This window comes from Amia ocellicauda, chromosome 12 (genome assembly GCF_036373705.1).
Source record: "Amia ocellicauda isolate fAmiCal2 chromosome 12, fAmiCal2.hap1, whole genome shotgun sequence".
NCBI lineage: Eukaryota > Metazoa > Chordata > Actinopteri > Amiiformes > Amiidae > Amia > Amia ocellicauda.
The window spans coordinates 17,252,578-17,272,838 of record NC_089861.1 but is presented as its reverse complement, the minus strand read 5'-3'; the positions used below and the strand labels follow the sequence as shown (position 1 = coordinate 17,272,838).

At 39.9% G+C, this 20,261-nt stretch overlaps 1 long non-coding RNA gene across 1 annotated transcript; it reads left to right on the top strand.

The window, feature by feature from the left end:
* The first annotated feature begins 15,523 nt into the window (after positions 1–15,523).
* Positions 15,524–17,632, top strand: LOC136764454 (uncharacterized). The gene is made up of 2 exons (XR_010821197.1): positions 15,524–15,607; positions 17,322–17,632. It is a non-coding gene; the product is annotated as an uncharacterized LOC136764454 (long non-coding RNA).
* Positions 17,633–20,261: the final 2,629 nt, after the last annotated feature.

The following is a 20,261-nucleotide window of genomic DNA, read 5'->3' as shown; positions in this document are numbered from 1 at the left end:
AAAACAACAAAACTAATAGCCTATTGTTTTCTTAAATGCGTTAACGTTTTTATTTATGTATCATGTCATGCATCGCATTGATTGTTAAACATATTTTGTACTACTAGTAGCCTAGAGTCTCAAAGATGAAATGAATGCATTAGTGGACTGTAATGTAAGCTATATACTACACTGATACATAAAAAGCCATCGTGTAATAGAATAAGCCATGCTTTTTATGTAACAATCGAGAAAACATAGTTAAGGCATGAATTTTTTTGTATTTTTTCAAGTCAAGCAGTTTGTGACAGTTTGACTATGACTGGTGTTAAAGCAATTCTAATTAAATTATTGAATGAAATCATACTCTACCTTAACTACAACTACATTGGTTTGTTATGAAACAGATTGCTATTAAACATTTGCATTTAAAGTACTGAAATTTAATGTATATAAACAAACCGCATATAAATCTACCTATTCAAAACAAATACAATCTGAATAACATAATAGAATATTGCACCATATTAAAGAAAAATAAATAACAATTTGCAAACTGCACCATCCCAAAAATTGAAATAAATGTAAAAATGAAGGATGCTATTACACATGCATTTAAAGTATAACTTTTTGAATGTATATATCAAAGTGCTGCTAAGTGTCTGTGAGCAAGTTGGCCCCGCCCTCCCTCGCGCCTCTTTGGTTCATTGGTTGACGCTGTGTGTCAGATTGATAGGAACAACGAATGTGTGTGCTTGAGCATTTAGGCCTATATTATTTTATTTATTTTTTCGTTCTTTTAATTAGTCAATTCTATTCATTTAAATCTTTTGATTATTAATATCTTAATTGTTTTTTTATATTTTTATCAATAGATCCGGCTGTTCTGATATGCGAGCCGACTCCCAATGTTCACCTACGAGAGCCGCTCTAGAGCCACTCAACGCGAACGACCCATCACTACTCAGCAGTGCCTCCTCTGCTGCTCGGCTGAACTCGGGCTAAACTTCAGATTCACATTTTGAACAGATGACTAACCTCTTTACTCATTCTTGCACATTTTCTTTAATAAATAGCTTACAGCACACAGTACAAGAATTACTGTGCCGTCATTCCCGTGATCCCAGGTATTTCACACTTTCAATCCCGGTATTTCGGGACTAGAAAATTGTCTGGGAACCCAGGATCGGATTCCCTACTGGCCTCCAACACCAGAGCATGGACAACGACCACAGCCCCACCTCGGGGACTGGAGAGTGTGCTGAGTGTCAGGGCCCCCTGCCCAGGCTAGGCTTTGATTAACCAGGCCCTGCTGCCAGGCCCTAATCCAACTCGTCACAGCGCTCTGTCACTCCGACACCCACGTTCCACATCCCAGCACCACACACCTGCACATGTCACGTCAAAGAAGTAAATATATCAAACACATATAAATGTTGCAGATTGTTTGAGTAAGTAATCTGTGCAAGTGACTGAGTGGGAGTGGAAGGCGAAGAGAGGTAGATACGGAGAGAGAAGGGGAGAGAAGGAAAGAGAAGGAGAGAGATTGTTCTTATGGCCCTCTTGAATTCTTGAGCACTGGACATGTCTGTCAATGCTTTGGAAACACTGATGTCAAATTGAAAGGGGTGGGGGGTGAGGGTAGCATTTTGGGTGTGACAATGTGGCAATGTTGTTTTTAGGTTTTCAAAAGTGAAAGAGAAAGAGAGAGAGAGAGGAGGGAGAGTGCAGTTCTGTACTTTCAGCTGATATACAGTAAGCAGTAAACAGTGGGGACTTTCCACAAAAAGACCTGAGAGACGCAAGGAGCAAAGGGAGAATTACAGACACAGACACAAACAGACCCAGAGAAAGAGAGACACATACTGAGCACAGAAAACTATTGACTCTACCAAGATTGACAGTAATGGGGACACGAGGAATATATATCTGCAATCCAGTCTGTCTGTCTCTCGCCCCTTCATAGAACTGCCCAGCTGAACCAGAGATTAATTGTGATGCATTTGTGATTGTGATGCATTTTCTATGGTTCGGCACGTTGGGCTTGAATTGACACTATAGATTTTAACTAGTATTTGAGTAGTCCCGGAGTTTCACTCTTTGGTTTCCGGCTGGACTTGGATATTTGGAAAAGGAAACTGTACCTGGAGCCCTCACGGTACAGGTACACTATTGTAAACGAAGCAAAATAGACTCCATTCAACTTATTGTTGAAGGCAATTGGTGGCACCTGAGCTTATTTAGGAGTGTCATCAGGGGCAGACTGTCTGGGACACAGGCCAGGATGCTAGTATACAGTGAGGGAAAAAAGTATTTGATCCCCTGCTGATTTTGAAAGTTTGCCCACTGACAAAGAAATGATCAGTCTATAATTTTAATGGTAGGTGTATTTTAACAGTGAGAGACAGAATAACAACAAAAAAATCCAGAAAAACGCATTTCAAAAAAGTTATGAATTTATTTGCATGTTAATGAGGGAAATAAGTATTTGATCCCGTATCAATCAGCAAGATTTCTGGCTCCCAGGTGTCTTTTATACAGGTAACGAGCTGAGATTAGGAGCACTCTCTTAAAGGGAGTGCTCCTAATCTCAGCTCGTTACCTGTATAAAAGACACCTGTCCACAGAAGCAATCAATCAATCAGATTCCAAACTCTCCACCATGGTCAAGACCAAAGAGCTGTCCAAGGATGTCAGGGACAAGATTGTAGACCTACACAAGGCTGGAATGGGCTACAAGACCATCGCCAAGCAGCTTGGTGAGAAGGTGACAACAGTTGGTGCGATTATTCGCAAATGGAAGAAACACAAAATAACTGTCAGTCTCCCTCGGTCTGGGGCTCCATGCAAGATCTCACCTCGTGGAGTTTCAATGATCATGAGAACGGTGAGGAATCAGCCCAGAACTACACGGGAGGATCTTGTTAATGATCTCAAGGCAGCTGGGACCACAGTCACCAAGAAAACAATTGGTAACACACTATGCCGTGAAAGACTGAAATCCTGCAGTGCCCGCAAGGTCCCCCTGCTCAAGAAAGCACATGTACAGGCCCGTCTGAAGTTTGCCAATGAACATCTGCTAAGGGGACAGGACAACTGCACCGTATCAAAGGGACGATGGACGGGGCCATGTACCATCAAATCTTGGGTGAGAACCTCCTTCCCTCAGACAGGGCATTGAAAATGGGTCGTGGATGGGTATTCCAGCATGACAATGACCCAAAACACACAGCCAAAGCAACAAAGGAGTGCCTCAAGAAGAAGCACATTAAGGTCCTGGAGTGGCCTAGCCAGTCTCCAGACCTTAATCCCATAGAAAATCTGTGGAGGGAGCTGAAGGTTCGAGTTGCCAAACATCAGCCTCGAAACCTTAATTACTGCAAAGAGGAGTGGGACAAAATCCCTCCTGAGATGTGTGCAAACCTGGTGGCCAACTACAAGAAACGTCTGACCTGTGTGATTGCCAACAAGGGTTTTGCCACCAAGTACTAAGTCGAAGGGGTCAAATACTTATTTCCCTCATTAACATGCAAATCAATTTATAACTTTTTTTAAATGCATTTTTCTGGATTTTTTTGTTGTTATTCTGTCTCTCACTGTTAAAATACACCTACCATTAAAATTATAGACTGATCATTTCTTTGTCAGTGGGCAAACGTACAAAATCAGCAGGGGATCAAATACTTTTTTCCCTCACTGTAGTGCGCTATAGGGAGGCTGTGACATTTTAATTTGCTGGTTTGAGCTCAGATTGAGTGGATACAGTGATTACCCGCAAATAAACATGGATTGTGCATATGAACACTTTGTTATTTTGTTTCTAGTTTTTAAAGGCATAACTATATCGGTTACTTAGTGGTTAACATACTTAATGCCTTCCCGTTATTGCACGGGATAATAACAGTAAACATTATTATTATTATTATTATTATTATTATTATTATTATTATTATTATTTACACGGTGTTGAAAATGTTTAGTGTACAATGTTTGATAAATGCAATAGTTATTTTTGAACTATAAAATACTGCTTGATCATTATTCCAATATTTACGTTTGCACTTTTTTTCATTCCCTTAATATATGACGTTTTTGATCTTTTTTGCTTATTGTAGGCTATATAGTTATTCATGTTTTGACTGCAGTGTGCCGTTTCGAAAACAAGTGTATTGATGTTATTTATAGCAATAATATTAATGTTTTATAGTCATATTTCATTTTAAATACTACATTTGTGCTATGTAAAAGTAAATGTTGGATTTGATATAGTTTTTATACGATGGTTTGCTTTATCATACCACAGCTGTTAAAGAGACCGCCATTGGCGCTTGTACGAAATGTCTGCGCTTCTAGTGTTAATTAATGTATCATATCATAGAAACCTGTTACTTTTCTTATTACACATAGTTGATAATAACTGTAAGCAAACGTTTTTTGATTGTTTTTTTATCCAACACATCTCAGGCCGGATATCATTGACATCCCTGAAGTAAAGGGAACGCTACTCTATACAGGACATCCCATATTAATACGTAACATCCTATTGGATAATAACCAGGAATTGCTGCGACTAGGTTCCACACTATAACCAGCACTGAGTACAACAAACCTCCGTAACATTACTTTCATCATAAAAGTTATGATTAAACTTAATTGTAAATTGGAATTTGTAAAATTTATTATTTTGAATTGCTATGTTTTAGTTAAATTAAATTTGTATTAATTGATGCCTTGTACACAGTTTTTTTTTCACTTTGTTTACACTTATGTTGTAAGTCGCCCTGGATAAGGGCGTCTGCCAAGAAATAATAATAATAATAATAATAATAATAATAATAATAATAATAATAAATATTCTCCCGTCCAGTCAAAAGCGTCCGCCTATTGACTACCCCTGCTCTAGACTATTGGACATTTAACAACCATAAAACAAAACACATAAGAATGCCTTTTATAGAAAATGTTTTGCTTAGGTATTACACAATATACCATACTGTCTGTCAACAGAAACATTTTTTCTGTCATGTTTGAAAGTGTAAATATTCAATAATAATAATAATAATAATAATAATAATAATAATAATAATAATAATAATAATAATAAATACAGTACTCACTTCTCCGACTGATGCTACTGCTGCATTAAACTGACTGCTGATGAATTCAGGTGCCTGATCCTGAGTTGAGTTGACTATGACTGCTACGGCTGCCTTTTAGGAGTCAGACTATGAATATTTCAATCATCAGATGAGTGATGATGAACATATATTTGTCAACTTTCAGAAGCATAAGAGCATCAAGATGGTCACCCCTCAACACAGAGTTCAGTCTGGTTTTAATTCATTTCAGAATTGAAAAGCTGCATTCACAAGAAACTTGGGTGAATAACAAAGTTAAAATATGTTTCACTGCACAGAAATAATTCCTCAAATCGTGGACATCAACATTAGTTATGGTGGCAATACTTTCCAGAATGTCAGGCTGAAATACAAAACCTGTCTCCACAAGTTTCTTATAATTTCTGGGATGTAACACTGCATTCTTCATTAAGTTTTTACGTGTCATAATCCTGTTCTCAAGTGTAACAATAGTCTTCTTGAATATAACGTCTGTAATATATTACACATGGTGGGACAGAGTCTACAGGTCACTTTTAATTACATTGCAATTAAATATTTTTTTAAACTCAGGATATACGAAATTAATTCATATTTGTCGTTATACTTCAAAGTAAATAACCTATGCATGTCTTGTTTTTCTTTTCTTTTTTCAAAGTAAAAACCATTCTGAAGTTTTTTCCCCCTAGACAAAGGGTTTTCTATAAGAATGTTTTCTATGAAAACTCTTAAGTTAAAAAAGAAACATCTTATTTTGTCGTTGTCGTTACTAAAGTTAACATTCATTAAATGCATAATTAAAACACAATTTTCATCAAATTAAATGTTCATACTATGAAAACCAAACCTAATGTTGTCGGAGCTGTGATATATCAAATAATAATAATAATTCCAGTACAGCCTTCAATAAATTCTAAATGATTTCACCATGTTTGTAATAATGAAAAACATCGATAAGGCTGTTCTATGTATATTTAAAATATTTTTTTTAATGCATGTCTTGAAGTTGCAAAACTCATGTTGAAATTTAAAAATTAGTTTAATTATTCAAAGTAATTCTATGAAACAATCACAATTCCAGAAAGTCACGACTGATACTCTCAATGATTTCATATTGTACCATGTATGTTGTTGGCAGGGAGCCAGGTTGTTTTCGTTAGTAACGGTGCAATTTTCAGTTTCACTTCAGAAATACAGAATTTATATTAGCAGCTATTAAAACTTTGAATATACATTTGACTACTTACAACATTGTTAAATGTAAAAATGTAACGTATTTTACTTAGCAACATCACCATTGTTAATAAACGGCATCTGTAAACATACTGTTAGTGTAATTCAGTTTTCAGTTTCACTTAAGAAATATAGATTTTAAATTAGCAGTTATTAAACCAATATATTTTCTCACTAGTGACAACACTTTTAAACCTACTTTACAACACTTACAGTTATTATTAGTGTATTGCATTCAACTTTGTTTCTCGAATGTTGTCGCCGCAATTTTTCTAAGCTTTCCGCAGATCTGCAGAATCCCACTGATCACTTTGGTGGAACAGCGCAGATCCGCGCAGAACTGCGGAAATCTGCGCTACACCAACGCGACCGCAGTCAAGCAGTGAGAGGAGCAGGGGGTGTAAACCTCATAATTGAGATTGTGATGACAGTTAAACAGATTTAATAGATTCCATTTATTCGCTCCACACAATTAGCAACACTTTTCTTTAGAATTTATGTGGAGGGAAGGGCAGGCCATTGCATCATGGGAGGCCAGTCGTGTAGTGTGTTTGTGTGTGTATATACACTCACCTAAAGGATTATTAGGAACACCTGTTCAATTTCTCATTAATGCAATTATCTAACCAACCAATCACATGGCAGTTGCTTCAATGCATTTAGGGGTGTGGTCCTGGTCAAGACAATCTCCTGAACTCCAAACTCAATGTCTGAATGGGAAAGAAAGGTGATTTAAGCAATTTTGAGCGTGGCATGGTTGTTGGTGCCAGACGGGCCGGTCTGAGTATTTCACAATCTGCTCAGTTACTGGGATTTTCACGCACAACCATTTCTAGGGTTTACAAAGAATGGTGTGAAAAGGGAAAAACATCCAGTATGCGGCAGTCCTGTGGGCGAAAATGCCTTGTTGATGCTAGAGGTCAGAGGAGAATGGGCCGACTGATTCAAGCTGATAGAAGAGCAACTTTGACTGAAATAACCACTCGTTACAACCGAGGTATGCAGCAAAGCATTTGTGAAGCCACAACACGTACAACCTTGAGGCGGATGGGCTACAACAGCAGAAGACCCCACCGGGTACCACTCATCTCCACTACAAATAGGAAAAAGAGGCTACAATTTGCACAAGCTCACCAAAATTGGACAGTTGAAGACTGGAAAAATGTTGCCTGGTCTGATGAGTCTCCATTTCTGTTGAGACATTCAGATGGTAGAGTCAGAATTTGGCGTAAACAGAATGAGAACATGGATCCATCATGCCTTGTTACCACTGTGCAGGCTGGTGGTGGTGGTGTAATGGTGTGGGGGATGTTTTCTTGGCACACTTTAGGCCCCTTAGTGCCAATTGGGCATCGTTTAAATGCCACGGCCTACCTGAGCATTGTTTCTGACCATGTCCATCCCTTTATGACCACCATGTACCCATCCTCTGATGGCTACTTCCAGCAGGATAATGCACCATGTCACAAAGGTCGAATCATTTCAAATTGGTTTCTTGAACATGACAATGAGTTCACTGTACTAAACTGGCCCCCACAGTCACCAGATCTCAACCCAATAGAGCATCTTTGGGATGTGGTGGAACGGGAGCTTCGTGCCCTGGATGTGCATCCCACAAATCTCCATCAACTGCAAGATGCTATCCTATCAATATGGGCCAACATTTCTAAAGAATGCTTTCAGCACCTTGTTGAATCAATGCCACGTAGAATTAAGGCAGTTCTGAAGGCGAAAGGGGGTCAAACACAGTATTAGTATGGTGTTCCTAATAATCCTTTAGGTGAGTGTATATACCGATCAGCCATAACATTATGACCAGACAGGTGAAGTGAATAACACTGATAATCTCGTTATCATGGCACCTGTCAGTGGGTGGGATATATTTGGCAGGAAGTGAACATTTTGTCCTCAAAGTTGATGTGTTAGAAGCAGGAAAAATGGACAAGCGTAAGGATTTGAGCGACTTTGACAAGGGCCAAATTGTGATGGCTAGATGACTGGGTCAGAGCATTTCCAAAACTGCAGCTCTTGTGGGGTGTTCCCAGTCTGCAGTGGTCAGTACCTATCAAAAGTGGTCCAAGGAAGGAAAAGCAGTGAACCAGTGACAGGGTCATGGGCGGCCAAGGCTCATCGATGCACGTGGGGAGCGAAGGCTGGCCTGTGTGCTCTGATTCAACAGATGAGCTACTGTAGCTCAAATTGCTGACGTATGGGGCTGTAACAGAACCATATGTGAAGTCCAAGGAGGTGAATTCTTCCTATAGGCACAGAGAGAAAGTATCACTGCTGCCCCCATCAACCACTATACTGAAAGACAAACATACATTCCAGGCAACAAGCTTTAAGATTCTGTTGGTGATCATAGAGGGATATTGAGTGTTTTCTAAGGTTTTGTGGTATTGAGGTGTTTAGTGGAAAGGAGGAGAGAGACAGGGGAGAAAGAGAGGAAGGAAGAGCTAGGGAGGGGGAGAGAGACAGAGACAAAGTGAGGAGAGAGATGGAGGTAGTTGGAGAGGAGACAGGTAAAAGAATGGTGAGAGAGGGGGAAGAAAGAGACAGAAAGGAAGAGCTGGGGAACAGTCTGTAAAACTGTGGCGCAGTATTTTTTGAAAGAGAAAGAGAAAGAGAGAAAGAGTGAGGTTTTGGCATCTGATCTACCATAACCAATCAGGGGCTTTCCATACAGAGCAGTATAAGACCTGAGAGACAGAGAGTGTGAGAGACACAAAGAGAAAACATCAGACACAGGCAAACACAGACCCAGAGATAGAGGGAGAGCAATTTGAAAGCAATTTGAATTAGAGAGAGAGAGAGATATACGGACAGCAGTAATCGACTCAACCAAGACCGACAGCAATGGCAACACTGGCAATTACACCTGGGGTAAAAACACATTTCTCTCCCTTTATCCTGCCTGCCTGTCTCCATCAGTCTGTCTCTCGTCTGTTTCTCAAAATATTTATGTCAGTTTCTATCTATACTTCTAATCTGCATCTCTATCTTTAACTCTTCTCTCATCAGTCTCTGTCTCTCAGGTCTGTCTGTCTGTCTCTTTGTCTGTCTCTCACACCATGGTCTCTCTCGCTCTCCCTGACTGTCTGTGCCTTTTTCCGGTAAACCCGTTGAGCCAATGTAAAAGTCCACCATTATATAATGATAATCAAATTAGTGATACTTATAATAATAATAATAAATAAGAAGAAAAAGAATAAGCAGATGATTAGTAAAACAGAACATAGCTCCGAAATTTGAAACATGGTGCGGGGGTGGGGATGGTGGCTGACAATAATTTATTCAGAGAATCATCTGAAGCAAAAATGAAAGTAAAACATTTATAAAGGCCAATCTAACCACAACTGAATTAAACGGACAGAGACAGACAGAGCAGTTATTCTTAAACCTTCTTTCACCTGCAATCTGGAACAAACTCCCCAGCTATGTGGTTGAAGCTGAAAATTTGGGAACAATTAAAAATAGACATAGTGGATGGATAGTATCCTTGGATCACTTAGTTATTAATGGACACCAAACGAGCACGATGGGTTGAATGACCTCCTCTTGTTTGTAAACTTTCTTTTGTTCTTATGTTCTTGGCTCTAGTTATTCAGGTTCTCGGAGTCTGATCTCTGAAATACTGCAAATACAGCAGTTACTACTGTTACTACTATACCCTGATATTCCACAATCAAATCAAATGTTGAATAACCGAATGTTGCTACTATTGTTACTGCTGGAACTACTAGCATCAACTACTGATCCTACTTCTACTACTTCAAAACCACATTTTACTGCTTCAACAACTACTGCTATTACTAAATTTAATATTCATCTTTCACTCATTTACAGCTCCTGATGAAGTCAATGAAAGATGTCCGCCCAAGTCTTTGCCCCCCCTGCCCCTGCCCCTGCCCCTGCCCCTGCCCCTGCCCCTGCCCCTGCCCCAGCCCCAGCCCCAGCCCCTCCCCCCAGCTGCTCCCCAACCTCTCCCACACCTCTCTGCGGGTGTCCCTGCCGGAGCCCGAGAGCTCTGAGGTGACAGTGGTGGTGATAGATGGGAGCTCAGGGCGCAGGGAGAGCCTGGTGATGCAGCGCTCGGACACCGCAGGGGAGCTGTGCTGGCGGCTGCGGGAGAAGCAGGGCTGGGGCCGTGGCGGGGCAGGAGCAGGGGGTGCTGAGCTGGCACTGGCGCTGCAGGGGAAGTCAGTGGACCTGAAAAAGAGCCTGAGAGATCTGGGGGTCAAAAACTGCGCCACCTTCATCACCTACCAGCGCTGCCACGGGGGGTAGAGAGGAAGAGAGTCAAACAGTCATATGCAAAAGAGACAAACACAATTGCTCGCAGCTCAGTCTCTCTGCATTACAGCCCACGTGATCTGCTCACTGGCCCTGAATCTCACCAGCCACCTCTGCTCTGCTACAATCCTGCTATAATGGCAACACAAACCACCTGCAGGACACACCTCGCACAACACACTTTTAAAGCATCAATCAGAGAAAAAAGTGTACTGCTTGAAATACTATATTGTGCCTTTCCATTTGCTTTCTGTAAAAAAATAAATAAAAAAATAAAAAAAAACAATAAAAAACAATGAAATGCCTTTCTTTGCAAAAGCATACGCTGTCTCAATAAACAAGGGTGTTCCTGTCTGGGGAGGTGACCGGGGAAGATTGCATTTGATGATTGCATACTGGTTGGTTAGGGTTGTTCTGCATCATCATCGCTTTTAGGAGTTTGTTTGTTTATTTGATGTTTAATCAAATGTATTTGGGTCCTCCTTGGACACACCTGCACTTAATTCTCTCTGGTTCAATGAGCTGCCAACCTTTAAAAGCCTCAGGAGGAGAACAAAGTAGGAAGCTGGGACATGAGTATTGGCTTGATAGTGAATTCAGGGTCCCCCTGACAATGAGAAGGGTTTGTAGGACTCTCTCAAGCACAAATTGAGAGGCTTTTCTTTCCTTTTGCTGGACTGTGACTAAGAGATGCTGTTGTGATATGGAAGAAGAGCTGAGTAGGATAGTTGCTGTGAACAGTGTAACCTTTCTATAAAAGTGGGGGGAGGGAGGAGGAGGAAACCACATATAAAACTCAATGCAAAGTACACTAGCTGGAGGTTTGGCTGCCGTCTCCTCTGTGTGTGTTTGTTTTGTTTTAGCTGTAGCTGCTGATGTTGTGGAGAGTGAGATTTATCCTCGGCAAGCTACTTACCTGCGGTCCTGCTTGTCAGCTCCTCTTTCAGTGTGGTTGGTCATGTTCCTGGTCAGAGTTGGATCCCTTATTTCTGCTGGTGAGTAGCGGTGTAATGGGATCGCCAGGTGTGGTGGACCCAGATGCAGAGCACAAGAGACAAATCAGGTTGAGTGAGTGGCCGTCGGCCAGCAAATGGGAACAATAAGGGCAAAACAGAACTTGAGGTCAAGGGAACTAGTGGGTGGTCAAGAGACTGGGTGAACAGGCTGGTTTGGAGAATCCAAGGGTCAGAGATCAAAGGACAAAAGCAGGGGATTGGTACATGAAAAGACAATACTAGCATAAATAATGCTAAGAATTGTGACCAAGAAAGACAAAAAGACTTTGCAATAAAGGCTGGAAACAAAGGGCAATGTATACACAAGGGGATAATGAGTAGGGAAAGAGTGAGACAGGGACTAATGCATCAGTAATGAGTGAATGGAGGCATAGAGCCTGGGAAAACACTGTGGCAAGGGCGGCCTCTGGTGGTGGTCTTGGGAACTTTCAAGTAGTGGACGTAACAAAGGGTGTGTAACAGAGTGGACCTGGCAAAGGGTTTTGTTTTTTAGGGGAGGGGGGAAGAGAGACTACACCCCATTTCACATTTTTGTCCATTCCACATTTTTTTCCCTCCATTCAACTACACATCCTAGTGCAACATTCTTGAAATTTGTAGAAAATGTATAAAAAATATTGAAATGGCTTGATCAGATAAGTGTCCAGCCCCCTTGTAACAGCAATCCGGAACATAAGAACATAAGAACATAAGAAAGTTTACAAATGAGAGGGGGCCATTCGACTCATCATGCTCGTTTGGTGTTCATTAATATCCAGACTATTTTTAAATGTTCCCAAACTTTCAGCTTCAACCACATCGCTGGGTAGTTTATTCCAGATTGTGACGACTCTCTGTGTAAAGAAGTGTCTCCTGTTTTCCGTTTTGAATGCCTTGAAGCCCAATTTCCATTTGTGTCCCCGGGTGCGTGTGTCCCTGCTGATCTATAAAAGCTCCTCTGGTTTGATGTAGTCGATGCCTTTCATGATTTTGAAGACTTGGATCAAGTCCCCATGTAGTCTCCTCTGTTCCAGGGTGAAAAGGTTCAGTTCCTCAGTCTCTCAGTAGGACTTTCCCTTAAGACCTGGAATAAGTCTGGTTGCTCTCCTCTGAACTGCCTCTAGAGCAGCGATATCCTTCTTGGAGCCCAGAACTGTACACAGTATCCAGATGAGCTCTAACTAGTGCATTGTACAGTCTGAACATCACTGCCCTTGTTCTCAATTCTACACTTTTGACAATATACCCTAACATTCTGTTTGCCTTTTTTATTGCTTCCCCACATTGCTTGAATGGAGAAAGTGAGGAGTCCACATAGACTCCTATGTCTTTCTCATGTGTTACTTCATCTAGATCTGTACCTCCTATAGTGTAATTATAGTGGACATTTTTGTTACCTGCGTGTATTACCTTGCTCTTGTCCACATTGAATTTCATTTGCCAGGTGTTGGCCCACAACTGAATATTATCTAAGTCCTTCTGAATAGCCTGTGCTGCCAAGATTGTATCTGCTGAGCCACCTATTTTAGTATCATCTGCAAATTTGACAAGTTTGCTAACTATCCCAGAGTCCAGATGATTAATATAGATTAGAAAAAGCAAAGGCCCTAGTACTGATCCCTGTGGAACTCCACTAACAACCTCACTCCAGTTAGAAGCGACTCCTCTAATCGACACCCTCTGTTTCCTATACATCAACCAGTTCATAATCCATCTACTTACATTACCCTGAATGCCTACAGCTTCCAATCTCAGGATCAGTCTTTGGTGTGGAACCTTATCAAAAGCTTTTTGAAAATTTAAGTATATCATATCATATGCTTTCACATGATCTACAGCTGCAGTTGCATGTTCAAATTTTTTAAATAAATTAGTAAGACATGATCTGCCTCGTCTAAACCCATGTTGACTATCTCCAAGAATATGGTTTTCATTGAGATGCTCCTCTATTTTCTGTCTAATCATTTTTTCCTACATTTTACAAGTGATGCAGGTGAGACTGATTGGTCTGTAATTTCCTGGATCAGTTTTGTCCCCTTTCTTGTGGATTGGTATGACATTTGCTGTCTTCCAGTCAGTTGACACATCCCCTGTTCTAAGTGTCATTTGGAATAATTGAGTTAGCGGCCTATAAATAATTTCCCTCATTTCTTTAAGTACTGTTGGAAATATCCCATCTGGCCCAGGTGATTTGTCTGTTTTTAATTCTGCTAGTCCCTTTAGTACCTCCTCCTCATTTATCCTGATCTCTCTTAGGGTTTGACTGGACTGATTGTCAACCTGTGGCATGTTATCTGTTTTTTTATTTGTCGAAACCTCTGTGAAATACTCATTTAGAATATTTGCCACATCTTGTTCGTTTTCCAAGATACCTTCATTTTTGCCATTTATCTGTTTCACCTCCTCCTTTATTGACCGCTTGCTGTTGTAATATTGAAAAAAGCTCTTTGCATTGGTTTTAGCTCCAAGAGCTATGTTTCTTTCTATTTCCCTCTTTGCTTTCCTGATCCCTTTCTTAAGATCTCTTTGCAGCTCAACATATTCTATGTATTTTGTTTCATCACCATCCCTTTTGTATGCGCTATTCAACATTTTCTTCCTCTTTGTATTTTTTTGCATACCTCTATTAAACCATTTTGGCCAGTGTTTTTTGTTCCTCAGTTTGCTAAGTTTTGGTACAAATTGCTCCTGAGCCTCAAGTAGTATATTCTTAAAATATACCCATCCATTTTCGACGGACTCTGTATCCAGTGTGCTCCAGTCTACCTCTTCTAAGTGCCGTCTCATACCTTCAAGGTTTGCTTTTCTAAAATTGTAGACCATTGTTTTAGACTTGGACCTTGTTTTTTGAAAGAATGCCTTAAAGCTAACCATATTGTGATCACAATTTGCCATTGGTTCTCTAACTACTGTCCCCCTGACTTTATCTTGGTCATTTGAAAAGATCAAGTCAATACATGCGCTCTCTCTGGTCGGTTCCCTGACAAATTGAGTTAGAAAGCAGTCATTTACCATCTCAACCATTTCCATTTCTGCTTCCGTAGTCCCCACTGGGCTTTCCCAGTCTAAGTTTGGGAAATTGAAATCCCCCATTATAACAGCCACATCCTTGCTACATGCAGTCCTGATTACACTGTAAAATGCAGCATCTTTATGAATATCTGAGTTTGGTGGCCTGTAACACACTCCTACCGCTAATCCTCCAGATCTCTTGTTCAAAAGTTTCAACCACAAAGATTCTGTTCCTTTACTGGGATCTAATACAAGTTCTTCTGCCTCATTGTCATTTTTCACATATAATGCTACCCCACCCCCTCTTTGATTTTGCCTGTCTCTCCTAAACTGTGTGTATCCTTCCAACTTGTATTCATCCCCATCATTTTCTGTAAGCCATGTTTCTGTCAGTCCTACAACATCATTGTCACATGCTAGCACTGTGGCTTCCAAGTCTAACATCTTGTTCCTTATACTCCTGGCATTGAGGTACAAACATTTCAGGACTTTCCTACTGGCAGTTTCCCTTGGTTTTCTTTCCTTAGTGGAACATCTCCCATTGTCAGAGCTCCCTGCCCCCCTGGTTCCTAGTTTCCAGAAGTTGCTCAGGTGCCAGCAATTGCCTTCACAATCTTACACCAAGTTCAGTGGTGTTAAATTGTAGTGATTCACATGAGTTTAGTATACATTAAGCAGTTCCAGTAGGTTCCTTCTGCAGGGTAATGCATTTATTCAGCGGTGTCAAACTCAAATACGCCCTCCAATGGTTTTAATCCGGCCCCTGCAAAGGTGGTTTATCATTAAGTAATTAGGCCGGCGACAGCTTGTGAATGCAGAAATGGCGTGTGAAAACTACAATTCCCATCAGCCACTGCGAACGAGGTCGGGTTTTAATAGCCAATCACAGGCTGAGTTACTGTCCGCTATCCTGTTATTTCAGTCATCTGCAATAAACTCACCTCAAAATGTCCAAGAAAAGAAAAATCGACAAGAAAGGTAGAGTATTTCAGGAAAGTTGGGAGTGGGAATTACTGTTTGTGCAGCAGTTTAAAACCTGTATGCCTCGTTTGTAAGGAGAGTTTAGCCGGGATGAGATAATTCAATCGGCACTACGAGACTAAACACAAAGTGAAGTACTGGGTGTCTGAAGAGAGAGCAGGGGCTGCACAAAGTTGCTGAATTAAAGAAATAAACTACAGCAAACCATGTGTACCAGGTGGCTGCATTGTTCCCTAATTCCAAACGGTGTCCTAACTGACTATTGTCAAGTTATTGCTATTTAAACTTGCTGTTATTTTAAGCGAGAGACGATATTTCACAGACATGTGGCCATTGTAGCAGTGTTAGTGATGTTAAGTAGTTGCATGTGAGATCTGAATTATTAATTGCATGTGTTTTTATTCTAGAGTGCATCAATCGCTCTTTTCACAATATTGGGTTGTTTTTATTATTGGTTTTTTAGTTTGCACTATTTGGTTCGTTATCTTGTATTTGTACTGGTGTTTGGTTTCACCTATGGTTATATTTTACGGTCTTTATTGTGATTAGTTTGTTCTGTTTAAACTCCTATTTTCGATTATTCTTTTGGTTTGATTAAGATTGCTGCTCGCTGCACAATTACAAGAGGAGAACTTGCTTACTCTTAACAAGATCTTTGGAGATGGACGCAGTGTGCAAGTGGTTTTTAATTGATACAGTCCTGCATCAATGACACGCTTAAAGATGAGGTTAAGCCCTTATTACAGCGCCGGTTCCAGAGACCGCCTCCAGGCTGCACAGTCCTCAGTGTGTGAAGCGCAGACCTGTGCGGACAGCTGTGTCACTGATGAAGACATCACGACTGAATGTCCATACTGAAGATCGCTTCAGCACAACACATTACACCGGACATTGACAAGCTAGTCTCACGAAAAAGGTGTCATGTCTCCTCAATAAATGAACCTCCTCAGAACATCAATTAGCAATTAGTTCAGATGTATGTTTTGAATAATCATAAATGTTATAATTCTATTTAAATTTAATGGCTTGCACTGTCTCATCCATCAGAGTGTGCTGTGTGCTAGACTAAACGGTGAGCTAAAGATGTAATGGATAAAATAATGTGAATAAACAACTTTGTCAGGGGGACATGAAGCACCCAACACAGAAAGCTTGTGACAGAATCAGAGGAGGCCACCCACGAAGATATGCTGTTTCACAACAACGTGTGCTGGCTGAGTAAAGGAAAAGCTCTAGTGTGTGCTGCATGACCAGGTTGTGGATTTTCTAAGAAAATGCAAAAGGAGGGCAGCAGCTGAACACCTTGTTATTTTGGAAATTGAGGAATTCCTCTCTAATGTTGCTTTTTTGGCTGACATATTCTGTCACTTAAACTGGTTAAATCTGCAGTTACAAGGAAGAGGAACAGTGGTGGGCATTGTGGAAGAATGGAGGCCTTTAATAGGAAGCTTGAGTTGTTCGATTCGGACTTGTCATCTGGAAGGCTACTGCACTTCAGCCCATCCCTCTCACCCTACATTCACAAGATCGTGTCCGAGGGCAAATGCAAATTTTCCCATTAACTAAGTCATTTAGTATTTAATATATAGTCATATTGGCTGCTAACATTATTGTGATTATTAATAATAATAATAATAATAATATTAGTGCTTATCCAGGGCTATTTTAGGTCTCATGCTGACAGTATTTTCTGTTTGTTTTGTCATTACAGGAGCAGGTTATCCCGAGACTTCAGATACAGACATTAAGACACAGACATTGCCTTTTTTTTCTTTTAATTGTTGTTTTATGTAGGATGCTACCTTTTTGGACAGTTGCAATTGTAATTAGGCCTAATTTAAAAAAATCACCCTTCTATTAGGCCATTTTTATTTTCTTGTGAAAGATACTGTTAAGGCACATATCCTACCTCAGGCAGTTAAGTTATGTTCTATGGGCCTTGGCTCAGAAGAAATAGACTCAAATTAAGCCCTCTTGTTGTTTGTAAAGTCTAATTAAAATGAAGATTACTGTTGAAATTAATTACTCGACTGGTGTAGTTTTTCTCCATCTATTGCTGGTCGCCACTTGCATAAAAAGGTAGCTATATTTTCAGAACCAGGTGCTGTTCAACTCTGTTGATTAGTTGACTGTCTCCTGCATTCTTACTCATCATTGATTAAGTTAAAATGTAAGTTTTGCATTATGTAGGTAGGGTCACATCCTTCTTGGGACATTGCATTTGTGACTTTTAGTGTGTATATATATATATACTGGCGGGCCAGATTTGGCCTGTGGGTTGCCAGTTGGGGAACCCTGGGCTACAGTATAGATTCACTATAAAACATGATCAGGTGTCTTTGTTGGTAGGCTCATAGAAAAACGTTTCTCCAATCCAAAACGTTGACTTTTCTCTTGTCAGACTGGGCTGGAATTGAATATGAATATGAATTGAATCTGCAATCCAGTTTAATCATTGGCAAAGGTGGGCAATGCCCCCTCAGTTGGAATATTGTGCCCCCTCAGTGTTTTTTATCCGGTTATTAATTGTTCATGTTTAAATGTGTTACGGTAGCCCCCTTAGTCATTTCAGATGCCCCGCTGCCGAGTTAATCCTGCCGCCAGGGCTGAGCTTAATCGGCTGATTGACAGTGAAGTGAGTCCGGAGTGTTGTTAATAATAATAATAATAATAATAATGATAATAATAATAATAATAATTTACATTTATGGGTGTACCTATACTTTTTCTATATATTTCCGGAAAGTTTAATTTCATCACTGTTGCTTATAAAATGGAAAAAGCCCATTTGTTTGATTGATTCCTCACATCAGGAACCACTGGCGTTCAATGACAGATTAATAATTGTGCATAACTGTCATGCACGGTAAACAATGGTATCATTAGATTAATAACATTGGATAAAATATATTACTTTGCATGATTTCATTTATTAATCATAATAATAATTAATGTGTTAATATGCAGACATGAATAACTTAAAGTAATTTACTTTGTTTGTTAATACTATATTAAACGTGCATTTTCTCTACTAATCAGTAACATTGCTCAGCGGTTCGAGGCTGATCATCAGAAAGACTTGTTTGTTGCACAGTCATTCAGCAACCGGATTAATTATCCCTACATCTTTGCTAAAATTAACACATTTATTTATTTCAATTCAGCAGTTAATTTTAAATCCCAGAGAGAGGTGCGTCTCCCAGCTCGGGATTCTATACAAAATAGCTCGTCTCTCGTTTTTTAATGCTTGGTTACATACCTCATACCTGGATGCCAGGGTATCTCTCCTCTGGGTGCGTTATTATTCTTGTTTGGTGATGGTTTTCATTAGCGCTAATGCAGCAAAACAGCCGGAGAGAGAGCGAGCTTGTCCTGGTGTGACGTCACGCATAAATTAGCCGCATCTTCGAGTGACGTGGACTTGTCAGAGAGGTGTCACTTTTTATACACTTAGCGTTAAAACCTACACATACAAACTACACACATTAAACCATTAAAGCGTGGTAATTCCGCTCTAAAACTTTTTTGTTTTTTATCTCTCCCGATAATTGGCGTGACGAGAATCGCCCCTGTCAGGACGGGGTTTGGGGGGCGGTTAGAAGGGGGTGCTAGAAAAACGTCATAGCCTCGGGGCCCAATGTGGTTTAATGTGGGGCTGTCAGTCTGCAGATTAACTGAATAGATAGTACACAACGGACCTCAAATTGGTTACATATCATGCCTGAGCAAGTGTTTTCATAGATAATTTTCACACTTCGGAGTGCACTGACTTTAGAAGCATATGCTGTCAGTAACAAGCGCTAGACCAGCTGTTTGAAAACGTCCTTTGTGATGACATGAACTTGAACTTCAGCTACATTATTGTACCCTTATGTATAGCCCCCACACATCGAATTACACCGACTTTGGAAGCATGATAATCCCCTGTACACTTTTATTTACATAAGTCAACTGTAACAGTTATTATATCATAATGGTTTAATGCTAACTTAGAGATTTTCACGGCTATGTGAATATAAATGTAATTAACACTTTCGCTATATCTCTGTAGCGGTGTCATTTTCATTCCATAATACGAATTGAACACAGATTTAACTATTTGAATTGTATGCATATATAGGGAATACATCGCAAATACCATCGCAACCTCTTGCAATGATGACATTTATGAATGGAAACGCATTACTGCAACCAGATCATTTATTTCAATACTGGGAGATATTTAAAAACTCTTCATTGATTTATACCCTACTTTTTTCTTTCTAACATTGCATGACACTGTTTAAATATCTTCTGCACTGAAGCACTCATTGACGATGATTCATAACAGTAGCCTACCTCATATCCAATCATATCCATATTCAATAGACCTCCATGACACTGACAGCAGCACTACAAGCAAGCAGCCATCGCTTTATCAGATTTCAGTCAAGCTTTCTCAGAATGTTTAATCAGATTTTGTTCCTTTATTATTTTGGAATACCTGTATGTTTATACAATAGACAGTTGAACTTAATGTTCCCATTACTTTCCTTAACAACATACTATTTTCCTTTAACTTCACACAATACCAGCCCAACAACATTTCTACTGTTTACACCCTATCCTTTATAATATAAGTTTGTCAATCTACACATTTTAATATAACAAT